Genomic DNA, 21,936 nt, shown 5'->3' with positions numbered 1-21,936 from the left:
TCGATACCAGGATACTCAAGAATATGTGCAGTTTCATATGGTTCAATAGGAATCAACGAAACCAACAAGAACATCATGATCGTCTACATTGTTGTCCCTTTGTAAGCATTTTCATAAACAGCTTGTATCCAAAATTGGATGAATACAACAATGTGTAGACTCCATTTATAACTCACTTGAGTATTTTAAACGAGGTACCACCACTAAGAGGCAACTAAACGAATGACCAAGTTTTAGACTCTTTGAAGGTGCTGGAATATGTAAGATTACCTACTCTTAAGTTTCCTTGACAGTGACTTGTCGATGTTTCTCATCGGCACAATAGTGTGTAGACTCCATACCACCACTAAGACTTAACTAAATGCATGACCAAGTTCCACATTTTTTGAAGGTGTTGGAATATGTAAGAATACCTCTTCTTAAGTTTCCTTGAAAGTGACTTGTCAAAGTACCTCATCAGCACATAATAGGTCCTTGACTTGCTGTCATTCCTCATCAATAGAAACCCAACCCCATCATAACTAGTAATTTAGGTTGAAAACATGACAAAAGTTGTTACCATATATGAGGTAGAGATGTGTGTGAACACACTTAGGACCATCGGGACATTTTTTCTCTCATTAGGAGGTTTTTTCCCCCGTGCATTGTATATACGCCCATCATTCTAGGGCTAACTATTCTTTCCATTGTGCACTAAGCAATATACTCTCTATTTTATGCCTTGAGCTTCTTCATCGTCTCCAAGCTGTGTGTGTTTCCTTGCAACCCTATTTTCAACAATTGGTATCAAAGCAAGCTACTCCCGAGCATAGTCGCCAACGTCACAACACATACTTGCTCACTTTCTCCATTTTGGGTGAGCTTTGGTGAGCGTCAGCAAGTTGACGAATAATTTGGGTCAGCTCATAGAGCTTGGTCCACTCACAATTTTGATTCACGCTCATTTCGACCTCCGTTTCCACTACAGGCAGTACTGCGTAGGCAATTTCATCCTTTTGTGCAAATGTTTTGTATGTGCAATTTTTTGCAGAATAGATCTCTTATAGTCTTCTTTGGGTTGTGCTATATAACACATGTTTGTCCTACTTTGTTTTTCCTTTTTCTAGGAAGTTTTCACATCGGGTGCAATCACTCGCCATGGCTGACAACAACAAAGACATTTGTTGCCGAAGATGATTTGGATGGAGATAACTACCCAATGTGTGCTTACATGATGCAACATGTCCTTATGTCAAAAGGCATTTGAATGTTGTGCAGGGGATTGATGTACGTCCCCTTCTGTGGATACAGGTTTTGTTGAGGATGTTGCAAGTTTTGGTGGTAGGATTGTTGCTGCTAGAGCTGTTTTGCCTACACTTGAGTAGTCTCGCTGGAATGTTAGAGATGTGCAGGCTCATGCATTGATCGCATTATCTATGAAGGGCACTCAACTAATCAACAAAATAGGCTTGGGATATTCTGGTTTGTCTTTACGCAAGTCACAATGAGGCTAAAATTGCATTGTTGCGTAAAGAGTTGGAGTCAAAGATTCTGCATGAGGAAGATGACATGGACACTTTCCTTGCTTGTATCAAGGGTATTAATAAGAAACTCATTTATGCAGGTGAAGTCATTTCTAACAGTACACTTGTGCATACTATTCTTGATGGATTCTTACCAAAACTTTTGCTAGTATTTGAAGACTTATGACCCAAGGAAATCCTGATGTTGTCAAGTTTCATGCATTATGCACATTGCTATTGCAAGAGTCACTTTTAATAAAGAACATGACTAAATAACGTAAAGTGAAATAGGCTTTTGTTGCTGCTCAAAGAAAAGGTGGTAACAGCAATGCAGCCACTTCTCATAGTTCTTCCACGAATGGAAAATTGCATGTTTCTATTGCTTCTGTTGGTAGCACCTCGTCTGAGAACTATGTGAAAAAGGCAAAAAGAAGATGCATTGCCATTATTGCAATGCTAATAATCACTTGATAAAGCAGTGTCCCAAATTGAACTCAAAAGAGGCCAAGAAGAAAGAAGTTGGTTCGACTACAAATGCATAGAATCTTTTGTGAAAGTAGATTGTGATGCTGATGTAGATGCAGAGTGGAAATTTAGTGTAGAGTGCACTTATGATCCTTCTGTTCATGATGCATGTATGTCAGTTGCTACAAATTCAAATGTGTGGTACTTTGATAGTGGTGCTACAAAAGACATTACTTCACATTGTGACTTGTTTACCTCTCTCGAGTCTGTCCTCATGGGAATACAGTCACTTTGAGGGCCAAGAATGCCTTTTATCCAGTCAAGGGAGTTGGAAAATTGTGCTAACTACTACGAATGGTAGTTCTTTTACACTTGTTGATGCACTTTGTGTAACAGGGATTAAAAAGAACCTTTTATTTTTATCTGCACTTGTAAGACTTGGCCTTGTTGTCAAATTTGTGGATGACAGATATACAGTTCAAGATCTTAGTTTTGGTGATGAGATAGTTTCATCTGAAATTTGTGTCGTAGGTTGTATAAGCTCACGTTGTATGACAAGTGTGGCCAAAACTTTGTAAATGCAATTGTGGATTCAAAGGTTGTTTCAGATGAAAAACTTTGGCATGCACATTTTGGGCATCTGAATTTTTCCAGTTTGCTACATTTGCAAAATATTGATATGGTTGCTTCTTTGTTGCCTCTTGAAGTACCTTCCAAGCATGTTTGTGAAGGCAAAATTTTGCAAATACAATTTTTTGGATTCAGAGGCTGTTTGAGATGCAACACTTTGGCATGAACGTTTTGGGCCTCTGAATTTTGCCAGTTTGCTACGTTTGCAAAAATTCGATATGGTTGCTTCTTTGCCGCCTCTTGAAGAAGCTTCTAAGCATGTTTGTGAAGGCTATATTTTGGGTAAGATGCAGTGTTCAAAGTTTCCAAAGGATGGTTAGTAAGGGATACATGCAAGTTGCAACTTGTGCATAGTGATATACAAACTTCGTCCTTAAGTAACACTACAACTCGTCACGTGGATAACAGTGCTTGTACCGACAAAAATAAATTAGTCTTAAAAAACCTGAGCGTTGATATGTCCGTCGGTACCGTCATGTCAGTACAAACATCGGTATTTAAGGCGTCAGTATAAGCGTTGTAATAAAATATTGCATTTTGACAATACTGAGGTTCATATTAAAGCCCTTAATGATGCAAAAACCTACAACAATTTTTTGAGCAGAGAGGACTGGCATCTAGTGTTGCATGTACTACAACACCAAAACGAGCCCTCTCTGTTTTGCCTGAAAAGTCCACAGACGTGTGAGAACATATTGAGAATGACGAGATCTACAAAACATAGCCATATCAATACTTGCAAACCATAACCATCATGAAAATCTCAAAACATCATCGTAATTGAATTTTGAAACCATAACCATAACCTTATTGTAGCCATAACCATAACCATAGTTGAATACTAAAACCATTATCAAAATCTGAAACCATAACCATAAACTCAAACCATGTTTCTAGTCAAATTCGGAAACTGCAACCATAACCATAAACAAATTCTGAAACCATATTCATAAGCATGACCATAACCTCAAAACATAACCAAAACCAAATTCTGAAACCATAACCATAAGCATGACCATAACCTCAAACCATAACCATAATAGAATTTTAAAACCATAACCATAAACGAATTCTGAAACCATAACCATAACCAAATTATGAAACCATAACCATAACCATGACCGAATTTGGAAACCAGAACCATTAGCAAATTCTAAAACCATAACCATAACCTCAAACCATAACCATAACCGAATTATGAAACCATAACCATAACTTCAAACCAAAACGATAACTGAAGTTTGAAACCATAACCATAACTTAAAACCATAACCATAACCAAATTCTAAAACCATAACCATAACCAAATTCTAAAACCATAACCATAACCATAATCAAAATTGACATAACCATAAACATAATCAAAACTTAACCATAGGCAAATTTAAAACCATAGCCATAACCTTAAACAAAACCTTAATCAAAACGGACATAACCATAAACATAATAGCTACCATGTATGTGCATATATGAACCAAAACCTAAGTAGATATACATCAACATAGACAAATGAAAATATATCACACGTCGAGATTGATCAGGTAAGGCCTCTCAGTCGATTTCCTCTCCCTCATCTTGAAGCTGAAAAAGAAGAGTTGATAGTCCATGTTTGAATCCGTATTTCTCCTCTCTACCCGTTGGAGGACGCTTCATGGCAAGCTCCTGTAATATGAACACTGAACTATAAGATAAACAATTGAAAAACATATGTACATATGCTAATTAAATAGTGTATGACACTTACAAACACACATTGGAGAGTCCCGTAGCCTCCACTCCCAAGATGAGAAGATCCTACAGATGCCAGGCATGCTCTGGCTGCATCTCCCTGCTACTAGAACCTATTTGGATGCTCTTGCAATCTCTGTCCAGTCCTCTACGTCCAACAATGTCGGCTTTGGCTCGTCGGCTTTGTATCTCGAGCTTCAGATCGACATGTGATATTGTCGCAACATCCATTGCCTTGATCCAATCATTGGAGACTGTATCATATCCCTCTACTGGTATGTACTCTCTGTGAATGGCATCGATGATGTAGTTCTTTATCTCCGCATCCTGAACATCCTAGTGCTCCATCACAGAGTGCCCAAACTGCATTGTACAAAGCTGGTGCACCCTCTGACACATGGCCTTTCCGACCCTATCATAACTAGTGCCATGTCCTTAGTCTTGTACACCTTGGTAGGATCAAACTCATGTGATCCCCAAGGTGTACATGGTGTGCCCGTCGGTGTACTATCTCTTGAAGAGAGAGGTGGATGCTCTCTCAAATGTATGGACGCATCGGTAGCGCCACTACCACAACAACCACCACCACCACCACCTTTATGATGACCTATGCATTGTCTCAAAGAGGAGCGAGAAAGCACTCTCTCCGATGTAGAGCGACCAGTTGGTGTAACTGGTACATTGGTCTAAGGTGTGACGCCACCAATTGATGTGATTAGAACACTGGTCTGAGGGGCCGAAGTAGTTGTAGATGGTCTAGAAGGACCTGTTGTCCAAAATCATTGTGCAATTGTACATTGCTCTGATGAACACTATGAGAAGAAAGTTTGCGTCTGCTCTCGTGACATACCGGCTAGAGTAATTGGGAGATTGAAACTCGGTGAGTATGGCTCCTCGTCATCTTCCATGGCTGCAAAAACTAATCCGACAACATATGTACAATACGTTAGTTCACTTAACCACAAATAAACATTTCAATAAACACAAATAAACCACAAATCACTAAGAATTCATTGTTGGACAATGGATTCTTAGTAGTTAAAATCCATTAATCAAAAGTAGACATTACAAGAGAGTTCCTAGCAAAAATCACTAGTCAATCTCTCATCTTCTATGAGAGCTGATACACCAAAGACATCTATCTCTATGTGAGCTTCTACATCTTCGTCATCAAACTCCACGACTCCATCCATCTCTGTATTTATCTCAGTATCTAATAGCTCATCTTCAGGTTCAAGCATCAGCTTGAGAAGAGCACCGATTTGAAGCTCAAGCTCATCATCCCAATCATCAACAATCCATGCACGGAGCTCATGTGTCTCTTTGTTCTCAACCTTCAATCCTTCACAGGCTTTACTCAGTGGAGCAACTTGGACGACAAAGAGTCAACGTGATGTACTCAAATCTTCTTCGTCTTTTTCCTTCCATAGTGGATCTATAATAAACACGATCTATTCACAATACCGCAAAAGAACAAATGTATCCTGATCATTAGTCCACACCCTCCTAAGTTGACTTGAATTAGTCCACTCCTATCTTTGCACACAATTGCATTGGAACCACTAGTAATAACCTTGAACCACTTCACATAAAAAACAAAGATATCAATTGAAGCTAATTTTCAAGATTTCTTGGATATAGCCAAAGTATTTGAGTTGGCCAATCTTTGTATCGTCATCCATGGCACTACTCCGACTTTCTTGAACAAAGCTTGCCCTGATACCGCTGTCGAAGGTGACCCTTCGTTCGTCTATCCATTGCACTCTGAAGTGTTGCCCATGTGACCACAAAGCTTTGTACTTGTGATACTAGTGGCACATAAAACAATTTCAAACTCACATTCCATATATTTTCATGTTGTTAAAAAAAAGTAGGTACAATACATACATGCCAATCACATCCCCTTGACATCTCCTCTTCCTCTTCAGTGATTAATACTCCATTTTGCTTTGCCTCCGAGATTGTTGCATCGAGCTAGCATCCAGTAAGAAAGTCTGGTATTTTTGCAGGTGATCTAGAAAGGGAAGATTCCTAGTGATACAAATGTGCTTGAATCGCATCCGATCAGCCAAATGTTGTTGCTTCTCCACTTTGTATTTCTCTATCCACTTTTGCATGAATTCTGAGTTGAGAAGAAAAAATCTCATAACCTTTTCACGCATTTTGACATCCATTTTCCTCATGATGCCCCATCCATGTGGATCCTTCCCAGTTACATTGGTGTTTGTTTTAGAGGTCCACAACCGGGGCATCCCTGGATCAATTGACCCCAAGAACTCACTGATAAAAACAAGAGACTCCTGCACAAGCTAATCTTCATCTATGCTACCCTTGGGATGAGCCCTTTGATAAATGAACCCTTTTAACGTCTTCATGAATCACTCCAAGAAGAACATCCACCTATAATGGACTATTCCATCTATTGCAACTTTATCAACCACATGCACAAGTAAATGCATTTGGATAGTCAGAATGTTGGTTGGAAAATACTCCTCTATAACATTTAAGTGAGTTGCATTTATGTTGTCTCTCCTGATCTCTTTTGATGGGATCCAATGCACTAACTCACTAATCTTGTAAATTGTGTTTCTAATGTCATCCGTTAGGCAGTCTTTGATGGCAATTGGTAAGATAAATTGTGAAAACTTGTGCCAATGATGAGACTTTAGATCACTTAATTTGTCATCCATAGTAACAACATTTTTCAAGCACCGTCGTATGAGTTTTGGATGTAGATATGACCCTCTTCACTTGTTTCTCCTCTGCCTTTCTCAAAACCCATGGAGCTTTTGTATACAATGATTTCCATTTGGGTTAAATCGAGGCCACATGTCAGGCATTCATCCCATGGCGCTAACCGTAAGCGGCTAGCCCTAACCTAACCTGAGTGGCTTTACAAAGTGTACCTTAACACCCTAAACACGACCATCAACTAGCTGTCAAATCTTAAGCCGCTAACCCTAAGCGGCTAGCCCTTGAAACTGAAATGGCCTAACCTAAGCGGCTAGCCCTAAGCAGAATGAAATGACATAAATCTAAGTGGCTAGCCCTAAGCAAACTAAAATGGTCTAAGCTAAGCTGCTAACCCTAAGGGGATTGAAATGGGTAAGCACTACCCTAATCCAATTTAAAGCGACCTAACCAAAGCGGCTTTACATAGCCTACCATAACACCCTAAACACGACCATCTATTAGTGGCCTAACCTAAGTGGCTTTACAAAGCTTACCATAACACCCTAAACACAACCATCTACTAGCGGCCAAACCCTAAGCCACTAACCCTAAGCGGCTAGCCTTAAGCATACTAAAAAGGTCAAACACTACACAATTTGGAGCAGCCAAACTTAAAGCTGCTAACCCTAAGCGGCTAGCCCTAAGTAGCCTGAAACAACCAAAATGAAAAGTACTAACACCTAAGTGGCTAGCCCTAGGTGACAAGCCCTCAACGACTAACCCTAAGCGATTATTGAAGTGGCTAAAGTAATGCACCACTAAGCCGATGTAGAGCGGCCAAATCAAAAGCTGCTAATTAACCCTAAGCCGGTAGCCATAAGCGACCTGAAATAGTCAAATTACGAAGAACGTTAAATCCTAAGTAGCTAACGTACCCTAAGCGGCCTGAAATAGCCCAATTGCGAAGAATTAGCTAATGTACCCTAAGCGGTCGGCTAACCCTAAGCGGATTGAAACAACCCAACCGCCTTTACAAAGCCAACTATGAGCGACCAACATAGCAACACTACTTTACGTCCTTAAGCATAAATTAACCTACCACTAGAGCCTAAACCTAAGCTGCTAATAAATTGTTTTAAATTGAATAAAAAACAATAATTATGGATTAATCTAAATCAAAATAAAAAACTAACTATAAATTGATCGAAATCGAAATAACTCTTTTTTAATTATCAAATTTTATTATGTTTTTTGTAAATGATAATATTTAATCAAAACTTATAAATAACTCTTTTTTTTTGAAAATATGTGTATATGCATAGTGTGTTTAATTATGTTTACATTTATGTGTATTTTTATTTATTTGCTTGCTTAATTATTTGCATGTGTGTGTGTGTGTGTGTGTGTGTGTGTGTGTATGTATGCAAGAGAAGAAAAGGATAGGGCACTCACATGGGGCCTATATGAGCACAAAAAACTTGAAAGTATATCACCAAATCTACAAAACACACACACAAACGAAAAAATCTTGAATAGAGTTGTTTTGCCTATGGCAGAACAAGCTCGTTGGGATGTTAAGGATGCGCAGGCTCATGCATTGATTGCGTTGTCTGTGAAGCGCACCATTGTTCCTCACATCCGTTCAACAAAATCTGCAAAACAGGCTTGGGATATTCTAGCAGGTCTTTATGCAAGCCGCAATGAGGCTAAAATTGCTTTGCTGCGTAAAGAGATGGAGTTGAAGATTATGCATGAGGAAGATGATATGGACACTTTCCTTGTTAGTGTCAAGGATATCAATGAGCAACTCGTTTCTGCAGGTGAAGTCATTTCAGACAGTTCCCTTGTGTAGACTGTTCTTGATGCCTTACCAGATTCTTACCAGACTTTTGCTAGTACTTGGAGACTTATGACCCAAGGAAATCCAGAAGTTGTCAAGTTTGATGCATTATGCACATTGCTGTTGCAAGAGTCACTTTCCAGAAAAAACAGGACTAGACAGCGTGCAGTTGAACATGCTTTTATTGCTTCATAAAGAAAGGGTGGTAACAGCAATGCAGCCACTTCTTATGGTTCTGTTGCGAGTGGAAAAACTTCTGTTCCTAATGCTTCTGTTGGCAACACTTCGTCTGGCAATTTTGGTGATAAGGGCAAAAAGAAGATGCGTTGCCATTATTGTAAAGCTAATGATCACTTGATCAAGTCGTGTCCTAAATTGAAGGCCAAAGAGGCTAAGAAGAAAGCGGGTGGTTCCACTGCAAATGTTGGTTCCACTACAAATGCAGCCATTGTTGAGTCTTCTATGAAAGGAGACTGTAATGCTGATGTTGATGCAGAATGGGCTTTTAGCGAAGAGTGCACTTACAATCCTGCTGTCCATGATGCATGCTTGTCAGTTGCTACAGCTTCACATGTGTGGTATTTTGACAGTGGTGCTACAAAGCACATTACCTCACATCGTGAATTGTTTACCTCTCTCGAGTCTGTCCCTCATGGGAATTCAGTCACTTGTGCCAACAATTCTTCTTATCCAGTTCAGGGTCAGCAGATTTATGCATAGCCTAGGGTCTAAGCATTGGCAGGCTGTCAAGAGGATTTTTCGCTACCTTAGTGGCACTTTACATCTTGGCTTGTTTTATCCCAAGGGGGGATCATTGCCGCCAGACTTACATGCTTTTTCGGACTCAGATTGGGCTGGTTGTTTTGACACGCGAGTGTCCACAAGTAGTTGTTGTTTCATGCTTGGCAGTTCGTGTTTGAACAAGAAGCAACCTATTGTGGCCACTTCGAGTTGTGAGGTTGAGTACAGGGCAGTCTTTACAGCCACAGTTGAGTGTGTATGGCTCAGACGCCTTATGGCTGAATTGGGTGTTGGACAGGACACTGCCAACACTATCTACACTGACAGTCAGAGCGCATTGGCAGTTGCGAGGAACCCAATTTTTCATGCTCGCACAAAGCACATTGAGGTGCATTACCATCATGTCAAGGAGAGGCTCTCAGTAGGAGAGATCAGCTTGGCTTATGTGCCAACACAGGACAACCTTGCAGATCTTTTCACAAAGGCATTGTCTCGTGAGAAGCTTGAAGCTTTCCGCAAAGCTTTGGGCTTACTCCCCTTTGTGGACTGATCATGTCCTTAGGGCATGGCACTTCCCTTTACTCATGTGCCAGCTCTCGTTCACCGCATCACTCCAGGGGGGGTTTGTTACCATATACATGTGGTAGTGATGTGTGTGAACACACTAGGACCACCGATGCATTTTTTCCCTCTCTAGGAGGTTTTTCCCCCCGAGCATTGTATATACGCCCATCACTCTAGGGCTATCTATCTTTCCATTGCATACTAAGAAACACACTCTCTATTATGTGCCTTGAGCTTCCTTCATCTTCTCCAAGCTGTGTGCGTTTCTCTGCAACCCTAATTCCAACATAAACATCGATAATTTGGCGTCGGTATTGAGTTGATCTGTTGTAGTGCAATTACGTATACTTCATTACTTTCATTGATAATTATTCCATGCATGGGTGTATCCACTTAAAGCTAAGTCCGAAGTGTTTATGCGCTTCAAGAAATTTTTGGCTATGGCTGAAAATGTTTCTAAATATACCATGAGCACCTTGCGTTCAGATCGAGGGGGGAGTATATGTCTCATGAGTTTAATGCATTTCTCGCTAGTCATGGGATAAAACACCAATGTACAGTGCCGTATACACCTCATCAAAATGGTGTTGCTGAAGGAAAAAACAGGTCGCTACGAAAATGGCACAATGTATGGTCAAGCAAGCTTTGCCACATTCGTTTTGGCTTGAGGCTATCATGTGTGCTACTTATGTACTTTAATAGGTATTCTACAAAAGCTTTGAAGTCTATGACTCCTTATGAAGCATAGCATGATAAAAAGTCATTTATTGATCACATGCACATTATTGGTTGTTTAGCTTATGCTTTGATGCCACAAACACAACGAAGAAAATTGGATGATAAGGCTATCAAATGCACTTTTGTTTGTTACAGTACTGAAAGCAAAGGTTACAAGTTATACCATTCATAAACAAAACGTATCTTGGTTTCATGAGATTATGTTGTCATGTACCAAAGACAATAATGTAAGCTCACATGACATTTATGACGCTTTGTTGCCTCTTTTTAATGGTGGAAACTTGAATGTAAATTCAAATGAAGAAAATGTACAACCTATGGGGGTTTCTAAAAATGCTATAGATCAACCGATTACTGATGTAGATGTACATAATGTAGTTGAGGCAAATGTACAGCCTATGGGGTTTTTTGAAAATGCTACATATCAGTCTATTACTGATGCAAATGTACATGATGTACTTAATGTACTTGATGTGGAAAGGGCTGAGAATGAGCATGCTAGAGGTATGCCAAAATGGATGGTGCATACTTTGCATGATATTAAATTGCTTGTACCTATGTTTAGTCATACTCGTTCAGGTTCTCACCATGCATCTTATGCGTCAGAATGTTAGGCTTTGGCTATTTCTAGTTTATGTGATGAGGAGGAACCTCTTTCTTTTGATGAAGCACAAAATTCAAAAAATCGGATGGCTGCCATGCAATCACAATATAATGTACTTATAGAAAATGACACATGGACTTTAGGTGATTTTCCTCCTGGCAAAAAGTCCATTAGTACAAAGTGGGTTTACAAGTTGAAATGTAAGCCGGATGGTGAGATTGATCGCTACAAGGCTCAACTTGTTGGGAGAGGAGCTCCATGACCTTCCTTTCCCTCTCACCACTTTCTCCTTCCTCAAGGAGAGAGAGAGAGAGAGAGAGAGAGAGAGAGAGCCCTGAGTTCTGATACCAGTGAAAGGTTGGAGGGACCCATCCTTACTATGTATAGGTCGCTGGCCCTTTGGCTCGTCGCTATATATAGACCCCTATATTGCATGTGTGTCCTAGCCCTAGCCTTGGCTTGACAACCACCATGAGAGGCGACAAGGAATATCACTTTTGCCCATATAAGCGTTGAATCCTCACTCAAAAAGTATGCAATAGCCATTGCTAGTTGTTCATCTCTTAGCCCCCACAACCATTGTATGCAATAAGGAGTATTCCCTCTTTGCAAGGCAAGGATAATAAAATGATGATGACTCACAAAATCTCTAAATCTTAGCACTTGTGAGAGCATCTATATCTAGATATATATTATAATGGGGGAAGGGATTCCGACCCCCTTCCCCGGACATGTGGCGAAAGCTGTTTCAACGGCCAGCTTCCAATGGTGTGCGCTGTAGCCTTGGGCGCTTAGCGAGAGAGAGATCCATTGCACGCAAAAAGAGGGAGAAACGACCGAAGGCCATCGACAATACTAGTTCAAATAAAGAACAATATCAAATTAATTATTATCGAGGGCCATAGATTTAGACCGTGGCTCTAAATTGGTTCTCTATTCGTCCCACTCGTGTAGGTCCTTTTGGTGCTCGTACCTCAAGACTAATTAACACCTATATCTAATGCGGGGCCAAGTAATGGGATCGAGACGGTGAAGTTCACGCATGAAAATAAAAAAGATCGCAACCGTAGATGTTTGCTTAAAACTTAAACCTGGACACGCACTAAACCCGGACTGCTCAAAAACTAAACCTGGACAACGTGGCCAATGCACCCAAACTCACAATATTATAGCGTCAAAACGGTTTGAGATACACAATGAGCGCGCGGGTGAGGTGGTTAGTCCGTTTGACCCTAAACGCGAACCCGCGAGGTCACGGGTTCAAATCACACCGGTGCGCCTTGTTTTTCTCGCTGGCAGGTTTAGTGTGCCTCGAGATCCCGCCCCCAACCTCGAGAGTCGATCCCATCAGGCCTAATTTTTGAAGGCTTCGACGTCCTTCGAAGACACCTTTATCCTTCACTGAAGGGAAAAAATATTTTTACCCTTCGAAAGAAAGATAGAATATTGAAAAATCTTTGAGTAGCCCTTCTAATTTTTGCCTAAATATAGCTTAATGAAGGATAGGTAAAAATTTACCCTTCAAATGAATGATTAGGATCATCCTATCCAAGCCAACACCAAATAGTGAGGAATCTCGATAGAGTCAACTGTGACCCCAATTAGAATATGGCAAGGAATATAATATCAACTAGTATAGCCGGTGGCTTCGTCGTCTCTCTCTCTCTTTCACACACACACACTAAAGGGCAAAAATATTTTTACTCTTCGAAAGAAGGATAGAATATTGAAAAATCTTTGAATAGCCCTTCAAATTTTTGCCAGAATATAGCCTGAATATACCTTATAGCCTGAATATAGCTTAATGAAGGAAAGGTAAAAGTTTACCCTTAAAATGAATCATTAGGGTCACCCTTCAAAAATGAGCCGTGGATCCCATGGCTTTCCATAGGTGTTACTTAGTGTCGAGGGTGGTCGTATGTTTGATTGCATCTAACACAACCTTGTAGGTGGGAGAATGGAAAAGGGGCTACTCTGCTTCTTCGTCATCGCCATCCTGTCATCAAGCTCACATGGCCATTCTCTGCACAGCAGAAGAGCGCACACACATCGCAAACCGCTATCAGCACCATTGGCAAGCTCATTCAATGCAGGGCCGCAAGTTTTTTTCGAGGTTTCTAGGCCCACAGGGGGCTCTTCGTCTCCATGTTCTACCCTCATTCTACAGCACGCCTTCGCCTACACGTATGACTTGCCTCCTGCTGTTGCAAATTACACGCCCCCTTCTCACTGTGGCACACCATGGGACCAAATTGTTCTGAAATGGAGTGGAACTTGCAAGGGCCGCCAATATGATCGCATTGCAGCTGTCTGGTTTGGCGGTGTGGAGGTCCTTCGGACTTGCACTGCAGAGCCCACTTCAGCGGGCATCTACTGGGAGGTAAGGAAAGATGTGTCCCGGTTTGCTTCTGTTTTCAAAGAGCCACAGCTTGTCGTTGTTGAGCTTGCCAATGTGGTCGACGACACCTACACAGGCATTTTCAACATCAATATCACGCTAGAATTTTATACTGCAAGGCACCACGAGTCTCAGGGTGCAGATCATATGCGAATGGGCCGTCATATTGTCCCTCTACTAAAATCACGGACTGCTGAAGTAGATGGCAGCAAGCATTCTGATGCTTTTGTACATGCAGATACCGCTGCTAGACTTTCTGCAACTGATGGCTTTGTTGGTAGTGGGCGTTTCGATGCCCCATTGCGCAGAGATTTCGGTTCTGTTGCGGATAAGGATGTAAAATTGTTGCTTGAGCATGATTTAGAGAGGGATCATGCGATGCGCTTTCATGGCGGACAGAAGCAAACCATGTATGGGCACAATATACACAAGAAACCCAGGGAAACTGCTGATAATGGGTTTCCCAAAGATAGTCGTCCCATTCACTTGGAAAATGTTTTGGACTTCCCTTTCAGAAGCCCGGCAGATCTGGTAATTCCCATCTCCAAGGCGGACGGTTTTTCTGGGGGCCATTGGTTTGACCTTGCAACAGAAAATGATACAGCTTCAGCCTCCTTCAGCCCACCTCGAAACATTGTTAGGGCTATGCTTGAAATTTGCGTCTCGTTTCATGGCACCGATGAGTTCTGGTATACAAATCCTCCGAATGATTATCTTGAGGCGAATGGGCTTAGTGGGTACCCAGGAAATGGGCCTTTCCGAGAGGTGCAAGTTTTCTTGGATGATGTGCTAGTTGGTGCTGTGTGGCCATTTCCTGTTATATTTACAGGTGGGATCAACCCCTTGTTTTGGAGGCCTGCTGCAGCTATTGGAGCCTACAATCTGCCTTCTTATGATGTGGAGCTCACCCCTTTTGTTGGTTTGCTTGTGGATGGAAGCAACCATACAATTAGCATGCGTGTTGCGAATGCAGACGGCAGCTGGCCTTTAGATGCGAATCTCCATCTGTGGCTTGATCCCTTCACATCGCAGACAATGGGTGGCATGCTTAGCCACAATGCTCCAACAGCTATGTCTATTACGGCATCAGATTTTGAAGGCTTAGATGGCACATTTCACACAACTGCAGGGAGATCAATCTCCTTTTCAGGCTACATTATCTCATCCTTTGGGACTATCGTCACCAGTGTGTCATACACTTATGCATTTGACAACGTACTCATCTTTCAGAATAGCTCTTCAGTGGAGATTGTTACACAAGAAATTCAAACAGTGGGTGAAGTCATGATGAGAACACCGTCGAAAGTGGTGTTTTCACAAGAGACAACCAGTGTCTACCCATTCTACTTGTCTTGTTCGGAATACTCAGGCGCCAATAGTGTCTATACAGAGGAGTGCAATCTGACACATTCCTTCAATCAAGATATTTTTAAGATTGCAGCATCAGCCAGCACTTTTGAATCTCTCAATAATATGCAGACTGCTGAAGGTAGCATGACCGTGGTGGGGAGTTCTGTCACTGCAGGTGTAGGAGCTCTTCAACAGCATTATGATTTTCAAAGCACTCAGGGATGCTATGATAGATTTCTGCGTACGAGCAATTATTCAACTTCGTACGACATCACAAATACGTCTTGTGAGCGTTACAGGGTGGATTAATAGCCCTCACTATACTTTGCAACAGGTAAGTACAAATGCCATGTAAAATTATCTGTATATATTAATTCAAGGAGAATGTATACATACTTTTATCGCACGCATCAGAATTCTGGGTTTTGTTAATTGCCTACTCACAAGAGGGCCAAAACTTATTAAATTTACTAGATTGGATGTGCATCTTTTTTCTTTAACATGGGCCAAGTAGCTTTGAATATAGACACAAATAGATTCGTCTCTTTGTGTCTATATAACATGCTAATCTCAACACCAATTTTTATGAAAGTTTTTTCACTTGGTAAAATCTTTGGTTGGTTTATGGTAATGCTGTGTTTGATTTGCTTTTGTCGCTCGTTATCTCCATTGCCTTTTCAAGGCAAATCATAATCATGTTTATTTTGTGGGCCTGAGGTTTCATATATAAGACACAAGATTGTTTTGTGTACCACAATGAGTTGTAGAAAGGAAGAAACAAAGAAAGTTTATATTTACCTTCTTTTGGGGCCAAAATTGACATATAGAGATACATTGTTCGTCACATTCCACATGCCATCTAGATACATTAAAAAAAGCAGAGCTCTGAAAAGTTCTAATGAGACATAATAGCTGATTTTCACAATGGGATTCAACATGTGCATGATGTATGTTAGTGATATAGGTTTCTAATTTTTTGTTCTTGGCGATGGATTCTTGAAATCTACAAGGATTGCCTTTCCTCCTTAACCTGCCCACTTACCATTCTGTGAATTCAGATAGTTCAGCTGTGTGAGAGAGAGAGAGAGAGAGAGAGAGAGAGAGAGAGAGAGAGGGGGGGGGGGGGGGGGGGGGAAGAAGAAGAAGAAGAAGAGAGTTTTAACGTTGTAGGAAACTATCCCATGAGACCTTAAAGATCTAGCCGACGAGGAGTTGAACTCAAGACCTGTTATTCAAGAGGGAAATGGCATAACCAATCTACCACACTTGGGTGATAGAAAGGTTATACCATTTTCCTCTTTTTATTAGCACACACACACACACACACACACACCCACCCACCCACACACCCGAGAAGAAGAGAGTTTTAACGTCGTAAAAAACTATCCCAAGAGACCTTAAAGATCTAGCCGATGAGGAGTTGAACTCAAGACGTGTTATTCAAGAGGGAAATGGCATAACTAATCTACCACACTTGAGAGAGAGAGAGAGAGAGAGAGAGAGAGAGAGAGAGAGAGAGAGAGAGAGAGAGAGAGAGAGAGAGAGAGAGAGAGAGAGAGAGAGAGAGAGAGTACGTCTTGTACGTCTTGTGTTGATTCGACACCTGCCTTGTGTCGAGGAGGTGGCAAGGCAGCCACTTGTATGGAATGCATATGTGAAAGATGCAGAAGGCCGTCAGCTAGGCAAGTGGACTCACATTGAGTGGGATAGATGGGATGATAGGCCAACAAGCTCATTATGCCGTTGGCCCGATGCTTCCTTGGATGGGTCACAGACTATCGGAGCAACCTACGGGATCCACCGAGGTGTTGCTGCCCGTATGAGAGTGATTGGTGAGGACATTCTGTCACGAGGACGTGGCAGTTATTAACCATGTCACAGAGATGTGGCAACTGCTAACCTTGGTTGTTGGTTTCTTTCCAATGGGGTTTATTTTATTTGTTTAAGACCCTCTTTTTGAAGTAGCAAACGGTCGGACATTGTATGGCCAATGTAAACGGTAGATTCACCCGCAGACGGGAAGTGGTCGGCACTGGAATTCGTATGGTAAGAGGATGTCTAGGCTCAGAGCAAGATCATATAGGTCCCCCCGTCGCACTTAGCAAGTTGGTGGATACTAGGAAGTGAACTCAATTAAGGCGTAAAGTCAAGGTGGGACTACCAACAAAAAGTATCCAACAGTTGGGCCACATTGCACTTTTGGATGCGGTCCCAATGAGGATAGATGGTCAGAAGACCAGTGGGAGCCCAACGGAAGCATCTCCTAAAATTTAGGGAACTGCTATTTTGGGCCGTGAAATGTGTTCGCGTCATTACCTCCGGTATGACTAGGGGAACACTTTATAACTCTGCCGCGAAGTCAACTGACGCGTCGGTTGGGATATTTTTAAGCGGCGAACCCGAAACGGGAAAATGCTTGAAAATGCGCCAAGTGTCACATTTTGGTGAACTTTCCTCTTGCAGAAAAATGGGCGCTGATTTTTATGCTGGGAGAGGCCTCATTTGCAACCTGTCACAGGTTAAGAGCTATGGAGTGCTTTCTTTCCCTCTCATGTACAGTGTGGTGCTAGGAGTGATGCCCTGCACACTACACACTGCTCTCTCTCTCCCCTACGTGCAGTTATGTGATGCCCCACAAGAGGGCTACTCATTTGACTGATGTACAGTTGTGTGGGTTCATGCTTTTGTGCTGAGGCAAGAGCCTCCTTGAGCAGGAACAGGGGTAGCTAACTGCTGCTCCAAAGCAGGCACTGGTGAGGGTCATAACCTCACCGTACAGGTGCAAAATCAGCGCTGTGTATGCGCTGTAAATTCACTGTTTTTCAGCCATACGGACGCCAGGATCATTGGGAATCGTGTCCCACTGGCAAAGGACAGTTAGGGGACTGTTTGGGGCTGAAAACAGGGCAAAAACCAGTAAATACAGCGTGCTGAATTTACTGTTTTTGGACAGGAATCAGAGGGTATACGACAGTGCAAGCGAGTTCCAGCAGGGGAATTGGTTTCGCGCAAGTTTTGGGGCTGTTATGCTGCCGAAATTTGGCCAAATCAAATGGTATCTAGGTGGATACACGTGAAGGATTCCCAGGACCTTACCTTGTAATTTACCCTCCTAAAGAATAAAGAAATACCGAAAGGGGCGCCAATTTTGGGGCCTACAGGTTGTCAGCGTTTGCTCGGAGCATTCTAGCTTCCGAGCCGTGTGTGAGTTGAAGTGTTAATTCCCATTACAGGTTCTCTTTGCAAAGTGCTCTGTGTGTGTGTATAAAGTAAAGAATTTCGGGTGAAAGCCAACGCCTACCGCCCTACGGGCCGGTTACATGGTTCCATTGCCGGGATATCAATCACTTTTTCCTCAAAGAGTGAGCCTGGATTGTTCAGGGTAAAGACACACAGTGCAAGAACGCGGGGATTACACTATGGCCGACAAGGGGAAGGGAATTATGGAAGAGGGTTCCTCTCCAAAGGACAGGCAGGAGATTCCTATGGTTTTTGAGATTGGCGAGAGCTCACGGCCACGTCAGTCTGTACCTCCTGTCAACGTCAATGTCCCTCCAGTAGTACAGGGCTTTATGACAGGGCAACTTGAGGATGATGCGTTTAAGACTCAGTTAGTTGCCGCGGTGAATGTCTTTTCGCAGCTGGTGCAGAATCCGAGGTTTATGGAATTCTTGCAAGCGCCACCAGTGCAACAGCAAAATAGGCAACCTACGCCGCGTACGGAGCTTGTTGAAGCTCAAGCCCAGGTACTTCATGAGGCGCAGGAGGAAAGGGAACACTCGCATGTTGCGGAGTCGGGGGCTCCAAAGCAGGTTCCTCCCGTGCTTGAACAGGTGGCTAGAACGCCTATTCCACAGGTTATGCCAGTTCAGCCCGCCACCTTTCAGAGCCAGCATGCTGTCTCGAATGGGCAGGGAGCTGGATACCAGGCTATGCACTCAGTTTTTCCACCACCCACGGTACATCCTGGGTATTTCGGGGGTGGATCAGTGTTCCAAAGTATGGCTGGTTATGCGTCTGGAAGTCAGCCGTACATGCCAGGAACAGTGTTCGAGGGTATGCAAGGCATCATGCCAAACCCCATGTATGGTACTATCGGCATGCAGCAAGGTTTCCACGGCAACCAGGGCCAGTTTGGGGTGCCACAGGGTCATTTTGGCATGGCTGGTTTTTCTGGACAGCAGCCAGATATCGCACCTCTGACGCAAAATGTGAATGGCCAACACGTGCCGATCATGCCTAGTACAGTGCCCATGTTGCAGACCATTCCGTATGACAACTTGGGGGCACTAGAGAAGCCGAAGGCTTACAAAGAAGGTGGTGCAGCAGTAAAGTTCAGTACCTTCAGTGGTTTCGAGGACAAGACAAAGGCACTCACTTTCCTCCAGCAGTTTGATACAGCTTATGCGGGAGGAAATTTTACAGAGGCCTCGAAGGTTAGGAAAGCTGCCACTTTCTTAAAGGACAATGCGCTGACATGGTGGACGACATTGTTAATGCAAGGACAGGCACCCGCCACTTGGGTTTACTTCAAGCAAATGTTTGCATCTGCTTGGCTATCAAATGAATTTGAAGCCTATGTCTTGACAGATTGGCACCAGCTTACGGCAGCTTCGTGCAAGAGCTTGCTGGAGTACAATAGGAGGTTTTGTAAAGCATTACTCTCAGTGACCTCCTACAGATTTGTGCCACTGACAGAGCAGATAGAGAAGTATTGTTGTGGGTTGCCTAAAGGGCTTCGCGATTACTGTACAAAGAATAGAGTGGCTACCCTTACTCAGCTTATGGAAGTTGCGAACACTGGTCTTGCCCTGTTGAAAGGAGAGGACAGTGGATTTCCGAGCAGTGATAAAGGAGGGTAGCAAAAGAAAAATTCAGCGAAGAAGCCCTTTGTGAAGACGGCTCGTGATGCGTCACAGGGGTCTGAACAGGCCACCAAAGACAAGGATTCAGCTGGGACTTCTGGAGCGCAGGCAAAGAAACAGAAAAGGAAGCCTTTTGTGCGCAAGTCGCTCGAGGAAAAGAAGGTCCTAATGGCTGAGAACAAATGCTTTATATGCGAGCAGCCTGGTCACTTTTCTATCAATTGTCCACAAAGGAAAAGGCCAGTTGACTCAGAGGATAAAGAAGACCAGAAAGGCAAGAAGCCAAAACCCACGGCAGGTTTAGTGCCAGACATGGTGGGTGACAGGCCCAGCACAGATGCCAGTGAGTTATGCAGGGCATGGGGTAAAGTTAGAGATCAGACGGCACTCATCTTCTTTGATCCAGGTGCCAAAGCCAACTTTATCTCACCAGAGTTAGCTATGAAGCTCGGCATCAAAGCTGAAGAGATGGGGTACACAGCAGAGGCAGGGTTGGCATGTCCTGGCCACTCAAGTGTGTTACTCCCATCATTGGAAAACTGCGTCTGCATATTCAGTCGTATGTGGACACTGAAGAGTTTTACATCATGCCGCTGGAAGGTTGTGACGCCTTGTTGGGGATCCCGTGGATGTTCCGAGTGCATGGAGTCTTGGATGCCTACAACAAAAAGATCACTGTACAGCATAGGGGCAAAACTCACATCTTGGATGTAAAGCTTAAAGGAGAGTCAGTCCCTATTGTATCTGCTTCTGCTATCACTTCTGTAATAAAGAATCATCTTTCTGTGTACTTGATTTTTGCACGTGATGTCTCAGATAGTGATCAGTCAAATTTATCTGTGTTAGATAAAGAAAGGTCAGCATTTTTGCAAAAGTTTAGTGACTGTTTTTCTGATTCATTACCGTCGCAATTGCCGCCAGAGAGACCTGAGGACCATCGGATAGATTTGGTGCCAGGGTGTAGCCCACCAAATAGACCTCCCTACAGGGTTAGTGCGGCGCAGCAGAAAGAGATTATGAGCCAGGTTGAGGAGTTATTAGAGAAGGGGCTGATTCAGCCTAGTTCTTCACCCTTTTGCTCCCCAGTGCTCCTAGTGCAGAAGAAGGATGGCTCATGGCGCATGTGTATTGATTACCGTGCGTTGAATAAGAATACCATCAAGAATAGGTTCCCTATTCCTCGCATTGATGATATTCTCGATCGTTTAGAGGGTGCTGCAATTTTCAGCAGGATAGACCTGAAGAGTGGGTACCATCAGATTCGTATAAGCCCAGAGGATGTGCACAAGACTGCGTTTAGAACGACATGAGTTTCTAGTGATGCCGTTTGGGCTAACAAATGCTCCTGCCACGTTCAACAGAATGATGGACCGGATTTTCCGCTCGCATCAACAGTTTGTTGGAACATTCTTCGATGACATGATTGTGTATTCGAAGAATGAAGAGGAGCATAGGCGTCACTTGACCATTGTGTTCGAAGAGCTGCGCAGTCACAGGTTACTTGTCAATCCTAAGAAAAGTGAATTCTTCCTTGAAGAGATCCACTTTCTGGGCCACATAGTCTCAAAGGATGGTGTTAGAATGGATCCCGCAAAGGTCGAAGCTATCAAGACATGGCCAGACTTGAAGACTGTGCACGATGTCAGAAGCTTCTTGGGATTGTGTTCCTACTATAGAAGGTTTATCAGAAATTTTGCAGAGATAGCATCGCCTCTTCACGCATTGCAAAAGAAAGAGGTCACTTTCAGATGGACCCAAAAAGAGATTTCAGCTTTTAGTCTCTTAAAGGAAAAGTTGACTTCAGATCCAGTTATTGTTCTGCCAGATCTCAGGAAGTC

The 21,936-nt window shown here is 42.7% G+C and overlaps 1 pseudogene; it reads left to right on the top strand.

Moving 5' to 3' along the window:
• The first annotated feature begins 13,366 nt into the window (after window positions 1–13,366).
• On the top strand, window positions 13,367–15,719 carry LOC147441345 (peptide-N4-(N-acetyl-beta-glucosaminyl)asparagine amidase A pseudogene; annotated as a pseudogene).
• The last annotated feature ends 6,217 nt before the right edge of the window (window positions 15,720–21,936 follow it).

This window comes from Adiantum capillus-veneris, chromosome 15 (genome assembly GCF_014529385.1).
Source record: "Adiantum capillus-veneris isolate H3 chromosome 15, ASM1452938v2, whole genome shotgun sequence".
NCBI lineage: Eukaryota > Viridiplantae > Streptophyta > Polypodiopsida > Polypodiales > Pteridaceae > Adiantum > Adiantum capillus-veneris.
This window is presented reverse-complemented; position numbering and strand designations above follow the sequence as displayed.